Source organism: Dermochelys coriacea, chromosome 12, assembly GCF_009764565.3.
Source record: "Dermochelys coriacea isolate rDerCor1 chromosome 12, rDerCor1.pri.v4, whole genome shotgun sequence".
In the NCBI taxonomy this organism is placed as follows: domain Eukaryota; kingdom Metazoa; phylum Chordata; order Testudines; family Dermochelyidae; genus Dermochelys; species Dermochelys coriacea.
The window spans coordinates 6,517,343-6,529,771 of NC_050079.1; the positions used below are offsets into that span (position 1 = coordinate 6,517,343).

General features: G+C 56.2%; 1 protein-coding gene across 8 annotated transcripts in view; it reads right to left on the bottom strand.

Moving 5' to 3' along the window:
- Positions 1-10,324, bottom strand: part of IL34 (interleukin 34) — a 43,158-nt gene extending 32,834 nt beyond the window's left edge. For 2 of the 8 annotated variants that reach the window (XM_038367851.2, XM_038367852.2), the window contains exons 1-2: positions 10,018-10,194; positions 1,579-1,743 (exon numbers count right to left, since the gene is read on the bottom strand). The gene's annotated coding sequence lies outside the window, so the exon portion shown is untranslated. Of the gene's footprint in view, positions 1-1,578; positions 1,744-10,017 lie in introns of all 8 variants that reach the window. The other 6 variants (XM_038367841.2, XM_038367843.2, XR_006275194.1 and 3 more) reach the window with 5 other exon arrangements.
- Positions 10,325-12,429: the final 2,105 nt, after the last annotated feature.

Sequence of the window (12,429 nt, forward strand, 5' to 3'; positions counted from 1 at the left end):
GTTCCCTACCCAGAGGGCATTAGTAGCACAGGGGAGCTGCGTCTCCATCGGCACCAGCAGCACTCAAGCGTTGACCCTCCTGCAACAGGCTGGCTTGCTCAAGTTTAAAGCACCCCTTCACTGGACCTAGAGACATTCGTGTGTGGACGCGAGTCAGGGCAGGAGCACCACTGAGTTACAGCTTGAGCTGATGCTGCAACAAAGACCCTTACGTGCTGCCTGCAGGTCACTGTCCCCCTCTGCGGGATAGGAGCCATCTCCTTATTCTGTGTATAGACAGCACCTAGCACCATGGGGCCTGATCCCTGCCTGGCACTGGAGGCCTGATCCCAGAGCATCGTAACATAACAGAGGCACTCTCAATAATTCCCTGACAGTCAAACAACCAGACAGACCAGCCACAGCTCTGGATTAAGGGTCGCTGCTTGGACACAAATTGTCTTCCCAGGCCAGTAAAGAAAAGCTGCCCCTTGGGGACAATCCCAGGCCTCCTGGATGTTGCTCTGGATGAATCAAATGGTTATTTAGTCTGGTAAACTTTAAACACTCTCATGCACTGCAGCCAGGCTGGTGCCTGTCACAGCTCTGGCTTCATTTTACTGCCCGTAACTTTCTTATAATTGTCTTTACATTTTTTTATTTCCATTAATGAAGCTCGTAAGCACAGCAAGAGCCTCACAGCTACTGCTGGCTGAGCAGTCTGGCTTGGGAAGAGCAGTCTGGAATGGCTTGCTGTGGTTAGACCCAGCTACCTGATTTCAAACTGCACAGATCGAGGGGAATCGATCAGACAGGTCTTTCTACTGAAATGAATAATAATCCCTAGCTCGTATCTAGTGCTTCTCATCTGCAGAGCTCAGGAGCACTATAGAAAGGAGGTCAGTGTCATTATCCCAACTGCACAGGTGGGGAAACTGAGTCACAGGGACATGACTCACCCAAGGTCACCCAATGGGCCAGTACAGAGGCAGGTCTCCTGAGTCACAGCACAGTCACAAGGCCACACTGCCAGCCTGCACTAGTCAAGAAGAGACGAAGCCTACCCGGCCCATAGCACCTGTGCTAGCTCTGCAACTCAGGTTGTTCCCAGCTGCCCCCAAGGTTTCCAGGCACTGCAGATGTTGGAGCCGGCTCCACATCACTGTGCTGTGGCCATGATCAGGGAGGAAGCTGGGGCTCAAGAAAGACAGGACTTGGCACCCGGGGGTACGGGAGGCTGCATGAGTTTTTGGCACACAAGGGGCACGGGAGGCTTTTCTGCCTGGCGAGGGAGGGGCGCATTTCTGCTCTCCCCTCCTCTCCTTGGGCCGGGGCAAAGGAAGCTGCATTTTTGAGAGGGGACTTGATTTCATTACTCCCGCTCCCCAGCACCAATCTACACCAAACCCCATCACTGCCTCCAGCAATGAGAGGTAGAGGAGACGGCCCCGCTGGGGGATGTGGGGGCCGATGGACCCTCCGTTAAAGTTCTGACAGGGAACAGCTGCAGGCACCACTTGTTCCCAGAGCTGCGCAGTCAAGATCCTCCCCTCCAGGACAGGCACTTTGGCCTTGTCCCCGCACCACCACGGCACCTACTTGACTCAATCAGCTTCGAAGCCAAGGTGCTTGCGCTGCGAGGATGCTCCGGCTGCTATGATTTGGGCCTTCGCTTCAGTTCGGGGAAGGGAGCTGCTCCCCAGCGTAGGCTGGGCTCGAACACCCTCTCCGCTAGCTCAGTCCAAGCTTGGGGGTAGATCAGGCCTGGGGAGGTGGAGAACAGTTCTTGGCACGGGGTGGATCCCACAGCACAACTGCGACCATGGAATCACAAAGCACAAGGGCTCCCTGCTATAAACTCATCCGCGATGGTCAGCGTCATTAATACGTCACCGTGGAACCTCAAAGATACGAGCACCAGAGTTACAGACTGATCGTCAACCAGACACCCTGGGGAACTGGAAGTAACCAATCAGGCAGCAGCAGAGGTGGGAAAACAAAACAACCCCACACAAATCTTGTATGGCAGGGATCTCAATCTTTTTCTTTCCGAGGCCCCCCCACAAGACACTATAAAAACTCCAGGGCCCAGCGGGTGGCCTGGGGGGCTTGGGGCTTCAGCTGCGAAGAGGGGTGGTGCTCCGGACTTCAGCCCCATGGAGGCTCGGGGCTTTAGCTATGTGGGGGGGTGGGGAGTGCCAGCTTCAGGACCAACACTTCTCCTGGAGCTGAAGTCCTAAGCCCCAGTGTGCCCCCGCTCCCCAGCTGAAACCAGGACCAGAGCCATGGAGAGCCCCGAGCCTCCCACCCTACCACCTGAAGCCCTTATGTCCCGAGGGTCAGAAGCCCTGACCCACCGCTGCAGCCCCAAATCACCCATGGCTGAAGTCCACAGCGTCTTGTTCAGAGTTAGGAACAACCTCCATCCCGAGGTGTCCAGAACTCGGAGGTTCTGCTGAACCTCGAAACCCATGTGGATGTCATTGGAGTGCTGCCGAAGTACGAGCAGAGGAGCTGGGCCCTAATTTTAGATTCACTCGTGGCCACAGCATCTTCCATGGATGTGGCCACCTTGGTGCTAGTCTGACTGGAGTCATGCCCACGGGGCGGGGGTCAGTACAGCAGTGTTGTGTACGGTGGCACAAGTGGCCAGGCAGAGCAACCAGCGTCTATTCAGTGTGCAGGGAGGGCAAGTGTAACTTGCACCCGCAGCAGGAAAAGCAGCTAGAGCTGGCGGGCGAAACAATGTAAAGAGGAGGCCGACTTTATCCTGCAACTCGGGTGAGCTGCTTTGCCTGCTCAATGCCCTCCCGTCCCAGCTGTGGATCCCGTGCGCATCTTGGTGAGCTCTCACTCCTGGGAGCAGCTCCCCCTCGTGGCAACGGCACCACATGTGGCTGCGAGCGCTCACCAGCATGAGGGCCACACTGCTGCATCCAGCATTACGCTCCGAAAGCTGAGCGCCCAGTAAAGAAGCCCTCTCTTCTCCTCGCCACCGGCTGAGCTGCCCGCGCTCTGTTCCCCTGCACGCGCTCTTCCCCCCCCTCCATTGGTGACCCAACACAGACACAAACTCCAACCTGCAAACCTGGCTTTCAACCTCAGTATCAAACCTCAGTCCCAGACTTTGCCTTCTGGGGACCGGCCCTGTCCATTCACACTGTCAAACAGATTGAGCTGGAAAGGCCTTTAAACGGCTTTTGCTCAGAAGCCTGGTGCAGCGCGAACCTGGAAGCTTTTGTACACAAGTCTGCACTGAAGGATTCGCTCCAGCCCTGCCCTGAAAGGAGCCAGATCCTCAGCTGGAGGCTCCATTGATTTCAGAAAGCTCTGGTGATGGATGCCAGCGGAGGATCTAGCCCTACACCTTCGGCTAGCTTCTGCAAGTTTTGCGCCATGCTTAGTAATTGCCTTCAGGGCAGGGCACCCTTTGCCCTTGGGGCGTTGTGGCCAGAGCTGGGCTCTGGTTCTCCTTCAGAGCGGGGAGATGAATTCATTGGTATTTATTCTGTGCATGATAGCAGCACTCAGAACCGTGCCACCTCCTCCAACCTCTGAAGACAAAAGTGACATCTGGCGGAGAGCGTCCGTGCCCTCCGGCTCTTCCCACACTGTCTGCCAAGCTGCCGTTGCATAGAGAACCTTGCTCCCAAATGACAGGTTTCAGAGTAGCAGCCGTGTTAGTCTGTATTCGCAAAAAGAAAAGGAGTACTTGTGGCACCTTAGAGACTAACAAATTTATTTAAGCATAAGCTTTCGTGAGCTACAGCTCACTTCATCGGATGCATCAAATAAATTTGTTAGTCTCTAAGGTGCCACAAGTACTCCTTTTCTTTTCGCTCCCAAATGAAACACCTTCCCAGACAGCCCCAAACTGGCACCCCCCAATCCGCATGAGCACAGCACAGTGAGATCCCCTGGGGCAGTCTGAAATAACCACAACGACCCCCAGTTTCCTGCCTCTGCAGCATCTAGCAACAGCTCAAGGTGTGCATGACAGAGAAGTGTCCTCCAGCAAACCACAGACTGGAAAAGAAAAGGGCCAGGATTATGGGCTAGGATCAAGGAGCCTATTCCAGGCCTCGGTCTTTAATCTAGCTGTAAAGAGCTGGATTTGACTCTAGGGAAAATGCAAGTGGTAATGGGTAAGGTGACGGATGTTACCCGTCAGTACTGGATGCAAGGGCATCTCAGATGGTGGGACTGACATACCAGCAGGTAGAGCAACTCACAGGAGTGTACAAGCAGGGTAAATTAAACGAAGGAACCTTCCCCCACCCCAAGAAACCTTCCCCCACTGTAATGCCTGTGTTCCTCTTCCCCTGCTACATAAATCCCATCCCTGATGCACAGTGGTGAGCTGGAGCCGGTTCGCTAGAACCGGTTGTTAAATTTAGAAGCCCTTTTAGAACCGGTTGTTCCGCGGGGGAGAATCGGTTCTAACAGGGCTTCTAAATGTAACCGATCAAAAGTGGCGCCTTAGGTGACGGCTCCACAGGTGCTCCAGCCCTGAAGCACCCAAGGGGAAAATTTGGTGGGTGCAGAGCACCCACCGGCAGCTCCCCGCCCCAGCCCCAGCTCACCTCACCTCACCTCCGCTCCACCTCCGCCTCCTCCCCTGAAGGTGCCCCCCTTGCTTCTCCGCCCCCCCAGGCTTCCCGCGAATCAGCTGTTGGCGCAGGAGAAGCAGGCGGCGGCTTCCCACTCAGGCCCAGGGAGGTGGAGCGGAGGTGAGCTGGGGGGGGGCACGAGGAGGGCCGTCCACGCCGCAGCAGGTAACCCGGGGGAGGGTGGGGGGGCGCAGGGGAACCGCTCCCGCCCCAGCTTGTCTCCGCCAACCTCGGCCGGAGCGGGAAGCCGCTGCCTGCTTCTCAGCCCTCCCCGGCTTCCCGCCGAACAGCTGATTCGCGGGAAGCCGGCAAGGGGCGGGGGGGGCGGAGAAGCAGAGCAGGGGGCGTGTTCGGGGAGGAGGCAGAGGCGGAGCAGAGGTGAGGTGACTGGGGATGAGGGTGGGGCGGGGAGCTGCCAGTGGGGGCTCTGCACCCACCAATTTTCCCCATGGGGGCTCCAGCCCTGGAGCACCCAGGGAGTCGGCGCCTAAGGCGCCACTTTTGATGTGATCAGTGGGGGAGCAACTGCTCCCTGTTCCCCCCGCAGCTACACTACCCCGCCCCTAGGAGCCAGAAGGACTTGCCGGATGCTTCCAGGGAGCTGCCCCAGGTAAGCACCCCCGGGGAATCCCCACCTCGCCCCCCAGCAGGTCCCTCTGGCTCTTAGGGGTGGAGTGGGCATCCACTACGGTGGCCCACGAGACCCTCCTGCCTTGTTCTGGGGGCAGTCAGGGGACAGGGGTCCTGGGGGGGCATCAAGGAACGTGGGGGGGTTGGATGGGGCAGGAGTCCCGAGGGGCGGGGGTGGGCAACGACCCTCTCATGGGGTGAGGAGGGAACCCGTTGTTAAGATTTTGGCAGCTCATCACTGCTGATACATTGCTCTGCACGGTTCATATTTAATCAAGGCTGGAGGCAGCTCCTGGCACCTAACCTGTGTGCGTCTCTCTGTACTGCTAACTCATTGCCCTGCTGAGAGGGTGAATAGCCCAAAATTGCCAAGGCTAAACAGGGAGCTGTGCCAGCCGTAGTCAAGTCTCAAAGCCCTGTCCTCCTCTTCGAACTCAGATTGTAATCTCCTCTTTGTTAACTAGCCTGCCAAGTTCCACATGGCCCTTTGGCCCTTAAGCATCGTAGCAATAACTGTCACTGAATCATGGAGCTAGACTAGCTTATCGATTGTCTGTACCGCTGCTGGGAAAGTAAAACAGCAACCCTAGCCATGAACAGCGTACTCCACGCTGCCACTGCACTCAGCGGACAGAAACAAGGAGGAGTCCTCCACAAGGACTCCTTGTTGTTTTTGCCAAAACAGACTAACATGGCTACCACTCTGAAACCTGTCCACTGACAGAGAAAGTCTTGGCACAAACAACACTGGGGCAAGGAAGGGAAGTAATATGGGTAAAACATTTACCAGCATGAGGAAATTCCAGCTCCTGCTGTGCAAGTATGAGGCAGCTCCTTTGTGGGTAGGCACAGTGTGTGTTGGGGGGTGATAAGGATTTACACAGCATCGGAGTGAGTTCATAGGGAGCATTAAAAAACAAAGCCTATGATAAAATGCTAACCAAGCTGCAATAAATTTAGCAAACAGCCTTGGCTGCATCTGTGCTGGTGAACTGAGGTGCTAAATTATGTCACTAGTAGCAGGTGTGCACACGCGCGCACACACACACCCTGCACACTTCCTAACAGCCCATGCTTTACAAACCCAATTTCCTGGCTCCTTCAAAGCACCTATTAATGGGAATTAGGTCTCTAAAGACCTTTCAGGATCTGGGCATCAGCATCTCGGTTGCAGCATCAGGTGCGGAACCCCCCTCAAAACCTGGCTGTGCTACAACATGAGCTGCGGGGGGGCCACGCTCCTTGAACAGCCAGCCCGGAGCCATCTCTTCACCCTGCCATAAGCCAGTCTAAGCTGCCTTTGCCCTTACTTGTAATATACAGAGCTGGCACAGAGGGGGAGCCCTGGCACATTGGCATGAAGCTCCCCACATCGTCCCTCAGTGCACAGGACCTGGGGGCTTTGAGATGCTCTGGTTCTCTCTCTCAACCCTGGGCACAGCAGTTGTGCCAGGCTCTCCCACTCTGTGGTGCTCCGCTTGCCCTTGTTCCTGTAGTATCTGAGCACCTCTCCATCATCAGAGTGTTCATGCTCAGGCCTCCCTGGTGGGCAGGGCAATAATCCCATAGGTGACAGAGGGGACCTGCAGCAGACAGATGAAGTGGCCAGAGTACCAGAGCTATGTAGCACCTTACCATGAGGAAGCCTTGTCTGTGCCTGCCATGGGTTGGCTCCCCAGGCTCTGCCAACCACAGAGAGCACAAGCCCTTCCTTTCAGCCCACACTGGCTCCACTGTCCCTCTGGAGGTTAGCGATAGGCAGGCCCAAACGCCACACCCTCTGAACATCCAGCCCCTGCTCCACTGGACTGTCAGAATTACCAGGCTCGCAGTTCCCCAAAGAACAGTAACCCCAGCTGACTCATGACACCCGAGATCACAACATCGCCAAAGACACACCACTTAGATCAGTTAAGAGTGAAAACCAGAATAAGTTCACTTAACAGAGATTCAAGTACTAGGAAGTGGGTAGAAAGTATCAGAAACAACTGGTTACGTCTAACGCCAAATCATAATACACCTTTTAGCACCTAGACTTAACTCTCAACACGGTCCAGTCTCATAAAGGTTCTCTCACCCTAAGTCTTTCTCCCAGTGTTAACCAGACCAGCTGCGACCATCCATTCATATGCCAGCTGGCAGCTTGTCTCCTTAGTGAAGGATCCCGGGGGGTCTCTCTGCATTCTCCTGACCCAGACTAATTATTTGATCTTAGCCCGAACTAGGCCACCTGTCTGTGGTGTGCTCCTTCCTGTAGATTTTGTGATCTCTTGTTGACTTTGCAACAAAGTTGCTGGCTCCCTATGCAACAAGCTTTACATTGTAAGCCACACATCATAACGGTCAGCAAGGGAGATAAGCGTCTCCTGCCCCCTGCCTGAACAGAACCTGTCAATTGCCTCCAGGCGACCTATCTTAACTCACATACCTTAAGAGCATAGTTTTCAGAATAGATACTTAACTCCTTACAGATCATCCATACATCCCTTTTGCAACGATTAAGACAACAAATGTGTACCTGGAGGTTGGTAGAGACTTCATATGCCACTCTTCGGCGCATTGTCATGTAAACGTCAGACCCAGGGGATCCCTATAAGCCCTATGCACCCCTTACGCCCTCTCCCAGTTGGTCTCAAAGGATCTCTGGGCCATGGCTGGTTATCCAAGAAGTCTGTAGCAAAATAAGTTATTGAATCCAAATCCCAGGCTAGCATCCCAGTCACTGGACCATCCTACCATTCTGTGCAACTGGGAGGTAAGATCCCAGGAGGTAAAGCGCTGCTCCACTCAAGCATGCTGCTGTGGGTGGATGCAGAATCAGACACAAGCAGAAGAGGGCTGTTGGTATGGATGAATGGGCCAGGTTTGCAAAGGCCAATGCTAATATTTAAATTACATGTGGTTGATACAACCACAGTTTGTGCACAACTGATTTTTCACATGGCACTGACAGATGCACCGCTAAGAGACACAGGAACATTTTTGATGAGAGGAGCTCTTTGGGAGTGTGTCATGATCATTACTAATAATTCATCCATGCTCATGTCTGCCACCAGCTGGGAGCTCCGACACCTGCCACCAACCTCACCACAGCCATGCCTGCTAGGCAGTCAGCCGGGGAGGGAGGTGGGCGGGCAGGTCATTTCTCAATCAGTTTGCTAACTGAGGATCAGGGTGGGAATCAGACAGTAGGAAGGGGAAGGAAACATAAGCAGATGGAAAAGTTTTGGGGTAAAGGATTGAAGGCTGGATACAGGACTCCAATAGAGTTAGTCTCCAAACCTGCATCCCCACCACCATCCAATCTGCTCTATTATGAAGAGTTCCTGGAAAAGGTTTAGTCTTAAATCTCTTTCATGTTATTTTTAAGCCTTCCCAGCAGAGCCCACAGCCGACTCACCCAAATACAACTGGGCAGAAGGGGGCTTGTTTTTGCAAACGTTCTGCATTTGTCCACAAGAGCACCCACACTGCCAGCCGCATTAGCTACCAGCTACCTGGCCTCTGAGGGGGAACATGCCCCTCCGTCTGTCACAACGAGTGATGGGGTAGAGGCCAAGGTGCAGTGGGATGGCATCTAAGCTTTGGAATGCAGCAGCTCCTCTGTGCACACAGACCAAGCACTCACTTTAAGGCAGTTGTTTTCAAACTGTGGGTCACGACCCAGTAGCGGGTCAGGGAATGTCAGGCACTGGGTCGTGGCGGCTCTGGTCAGCACTGCCAACTGGGCCGTTTAAAGTCCCAGCAGCAGTGCTCCCAGCTAAGGCAGGGTAGTCCCCACCGTTCTGACACTGTCCTGCGTCCTGGAAGCGGCCAGCAGCAGGTCCAGTTCCTAGGCGGGGGGACCACAGGGCTCCGTGTGCTGCCCCTGCCACAAGCACTGGCTCCGCACTCCCATTGGCCGGTTCTCAGGCAATGGGAGCTGGCATGGGGGGTGTCTGCGGGCGAGAGCTGCGCAGAGCCACTTGCGTACCTCCGCCTAAGAGCTGGACCTGCTGCTGGCTGCTTCCGGGGTGCAGCACAATCCACAGTGCCAGGACAGGCAGGAAGCCTCCCTTAGCACCCCTGCTCCGCTGACCGAGAGCCACCCAAGGTAAGCCCGTACCCCTGCCCCAGCCCTGAGCTCCCCCCAAACCCCTCATCCCCAGCCTCACCCCAGAGCCTGCACCCCCAGCCCAAAGCTGCCCCCTCCCACACCCCAACCCCCTGCCTCAGCCCAGAGCCCACTCCCACACCCCAAACTCCTCAGCCCCAGCTCCGTTGGGGCCGGGGGCATCAACAATTTTCTTCAAGTGGGTCGGCCAGAAAAAAAGTTGGAGCCCCACTGCTCCAAGGCACTTTCTGAGACTTCAGGCGGAGGGATTTTCCAGCGCCCCTCAACACAGCCCCACTCCCTCCAGTTTTAGCTGCGTGTGCACCCAGCCCGGGGCTCGTCCGCGATCCTACCTTCCCGACGCCCCGCAGCTGAGCAGATCCTGCTCTAGGAGCCCACTGGCCCGCCCGGGGGCAGGGGGCTGCCGGCCGGATGGGAGAGCAGCGTTCGGCCCGGCCGCCCCAGGGGCGCAGCATCGGGGCCCTAGGGGAGCCGGACGAGGCGAAGGTGCAGGCGGTGAGAGGCTTGGGAGCAGCCGCCAGAGCTGGAGAAAGCACCGGGGTCTTGCACGTCAGCGGAGCAGACCCCCTGCCCCTGCCCCTGCCCCCCCGGCCCCCAAGCCCCTGCCCAACTTGTTCAGGCTGCTAAACCCGCCGGGTGGATTGGCCCCCCCCCCCCGCGAGCCGCCCCTGCACCCCCGGTTACCTGGCGGCCGCCTCTGGCCCAGGCAGGGGGGGTCTCGCAGGGCCGGGGAGCGTCTGGCGCACGGAGAGATCCCGGAGCGGTCTGCGGCGGCCAGTCCCCCTCCCACCGCTGGGGGCTGGGCTCGGGCTCGCGCACGGGGGTGGGGGCAGCTGCGGGCCGGGGACACGTGGATTCCCAGAAATCAGGGGCTTTCTCCTTGCTCGCGTGTGAGCCCCGTGCACGCCCCCCGGGCGCTGGCACTTGTGGCACAGGAGCCGCCCCCGGCTCCTGCAAAGCGCAGCCCGCGCTCCCCGCTGCTCCTTGCGCCCAGCCCGACAAGGGGCTGGACGCGCCTGTATTAACCCCGAGCAACTGAAAATGCACCCAGCCCGGGCCTCCTTATCCAGCATGGGAACGGGCCCTTCTCCCCATCACGGCTGCCTGGGGGGCGATTCAGCCCCACGCTCATGTGCGATGATTAAAACACTCAGTCCCGCATCCAGTTAACTCCAGGGGGGAAACTCCACTTGAGTTGAGCAGGAACAGGAACTTTTGTCTGTTGAAAGTCTCTTGCCACCGGAGCAGTTAGGCCCCAATCCCGCCTAGCAGATCCCTGGGGGAGACCGGCCATATGGATCCCATAAGGGAGCTGGGGCCTGGCTTTGCTCAGCAATGTCCACATGTAAAGTGCTACAGCCACAAGCCAGAAAAGAAAAGGAGTACTTGTGGCACCTTAGAGACTAACAAATTTATTAGAGCATAAGCTTTCGTGAGCTACAGCTCACGAAAGCTTATGCTCTAATAAATTTGTTAGTCTCTAAGGTGCCACAAGTACTCCTTTTCTTTTTGCGAATACAGACTAACACGGCTGCTACTCTGAAGCCAGAAAAGCTGAGCTTACAGCTGGCACTTGGGTTGCTGGGGGGTCTCTTGGGGGGAGCTGAATTACAGATCACATCCTAGGGGCAGGGACTGGAATCCACATCCCCAGGATGTGGCCCTGGGATCCCACATATTGGACCCAGATTCCTGGCCAAGCCAAGTTTTCCCCATTTCTCTCCCTCTCTTCCTTTGCCCTGTGGGATCCTGCAACCCCGAGTCCCTGATTTAGATTTAGATGGACACTCAGGCTGGCCGGCGAAGACAACCTGATGACCTCACTAATTGGGGGGTATGTGTGGTGGGAAAGGGGAGCAGCGGTGGCTCAGGCCCCAATGATTAAGGGCTCTTTCATGACAGCCCTGCCTGGAGCCACCTCCTGCAGCAGGCCAGGTCATGAGAGGCATGCCTGCCTCAGTTTCCCTCCTACAGTGTTCCCAGCAATAGTTCAACCAGTCTTCCCTGGTCTAAATATAGCCCTGGTGGGGTTCATTTGTTATAGAAGTCCCATGTACATAAACCATAACAAAAGGGACAAGTCCCCATGGCCCATCAACAAATCAGCCCCACTGTCTCTCACCTTGTTTCTTCCCCAGCCTTCAGCCCTCTCTGGCTCTGAGAGCCAGCTGGCATCTCCCTCTGCTGCTCCCAACCTTCAGCCCTCTCAGCCTTGGCTCTGGGATCAGGAAGGACAGCTGGCCAGCCCCTCCCCTAGCTCCCCTCAGCCCTTTTCAGCCTTCCACCCCACCACTGGCTTTGGCTCTTGAAAGCGAGCAGGCTAGTTCTGCCCCTGGCTTCCAGCTAATTCCTCCCTCTTTCCAGGGAGGGCCTGCACAGGGCTGTCCGCAGCTGCCTCAAGGACCCTCTCCAGGCTCCCAGGCACCTGCCCCTTTTCCTGGCTGACTCTCCCAGGCTGCTCTGACACATCCAGTCTCTCTCCCTCACCAGTCTCTGATCCTTTATAACTTGGAGCACCTGTTCTGGCACAGGGGCCCTGGCCTTGCTTCATTTACTGAGGCCAGCCAGCCTGGGACAGGTTCCATGGACTATCACTAGCAGGAACCCACCCTGAGTGGCATTGTACAAACTCACCACCATGGACTGTTACTGATTCCCTCACGTCTGGTCCCTACTGCAGAGCAGATGGGCAACTGTACTCTGCACCCACTGCAGCCTCCCTAGCCAGTCCATGGAGAGCCCACAGAGCAGAGGTAGCCAGAGGAAAGAGGAGAGACTATGCTGTGTAATCCGCCCATGCAGATTAAACATTAAGCCCATGCCCTGGCCTTGTAAAATGCCTGCAGTGACTCAAGGCATGAATACCCACCACAGGGCAGGCTGTTAAGAATGGGCACAAACTCGCAATTGGTTGTGAGTTCTAAAAGCCTCAGGCACCGTCGGCCTCAACACAGAGTCATAATCAGTCCCCTGGTGCACTCCTATCTGTCTTGCCACCCAGGTGAGCATATAGCTGTGATGGATGGTCTCTTATGCCAAGTATCACAGCAATATTCAGGACCAGTCAGTTGCACCTTAGATCTCACACCAAAGATA